Below are 1,213 nucleotides of genomic sequence, written 5' to 3' on the forward strand. Positions count from 1 at the left end.
TGAGGGTTGACAATCTTGGTATTCCGCCAGCAGTGAATGAGCGTTCCCCTTTCTCCACATTTTCGCCAGCATTTGTTCTCTTGATCCTAGCCAGTCTGATTGGGGTAAGGTGATACCTTAGGGTGGTTTTAATTTGTGTTTCCCTAGTTACTAATGATGTTGAACATGTTTTGAGATGTTTCTTAGCCATCTTTATTCCTTCCTTTGAGAACTCTCTGTTTAGATCTTTAGCCCATCTTTTAACCGGGTCATTTAGTTTCTCGCTTTGTTTTTTGAGTTCTTTATATATTCTGGATGTTAAACCTCTGTCAGATGTGTCAGTGGTGAAGTTTTTTTCCTTTCTGTGGGTTTTTTCTTCACTTTTTTCATTGTTTCTTCTGCTGTGCAGAAGCTTTTTAGTTTAATGAGGTCCCACTTGTTGATTGCTGACCTTAATTCCTGAGCAACTTCTGTCTAATTTAGAAAATCCGTTCCTACACCTATATCCTGTAAGTACTGCCAATATTTTCTTCTAATAGTTTCAGGGTTTCCACTTTCATTCACATTGATCCACTTGGAGTTGACTTTTGTACAAGGTGAAGGGTAAGGATCTAGTTTCATTCTTCTACAGGTGGAGATCCAGTTTTGTCAGCACCATTTGTTGAAGATGCTCTCTTTCCTCCATTGTGTGTTCTTGTCACCTTTGTCAAATATTGAGTGACTGAAATTGAGTGTACTTGAGTTTGGGTCTTCAATGATGTTCCATTGATCTATGTGTCTATTTTTGTGCTAGTACCATGCTGTTTTTATGACTATAGCTCTATAGTATACTTTGAGATCTGGTATAGTAATTCCCCCAGTGTTGCTCTTTGTGCTCAGGGTTGCTTTGGCTATCCAGGGTCTTTTGTGCTTCCATATGAACTTAAGGATTTTTTTCCTAATCCTGTGAAGTATGTCATGGGGATTTTTATTGGAATTGCATTGATTCTATATATTGCTTTTGGTAGGATGGTCATTTCCACAATATTAATTCTTCCAATCCATGAACATGGGAGAAAAGGATACTGGTTTTTGTAGACCTGCCACTATACTGAAAGTGTTGGTCAGTTCTAGGAGTTTTCTGGTGGAACTTTTGGGATATCTTAGGTATAGTATCATATAATCTGCAAAAAGGGAAATTTTGCCCTCTTCTTTTCCAACTAATTCTCCTTTAATTTCTTATTCTTTTCTTATT

This window comes from Nannospalax galili, unplaced genomic scaffold (assembly GCF_000622305.1).
Source record: "Nannospalax galili isolate Female #2095 unplaced genomic scaffold, S.galili_v1.0 scaffold180, whole genome shotgun sequence".
NCBI classification, from domain to species: Eukaryota; Metazoa; Chordata; class Mammalia; order Rodentia; family Spalacidae; genus Nannospalax; species Nannospalax galili.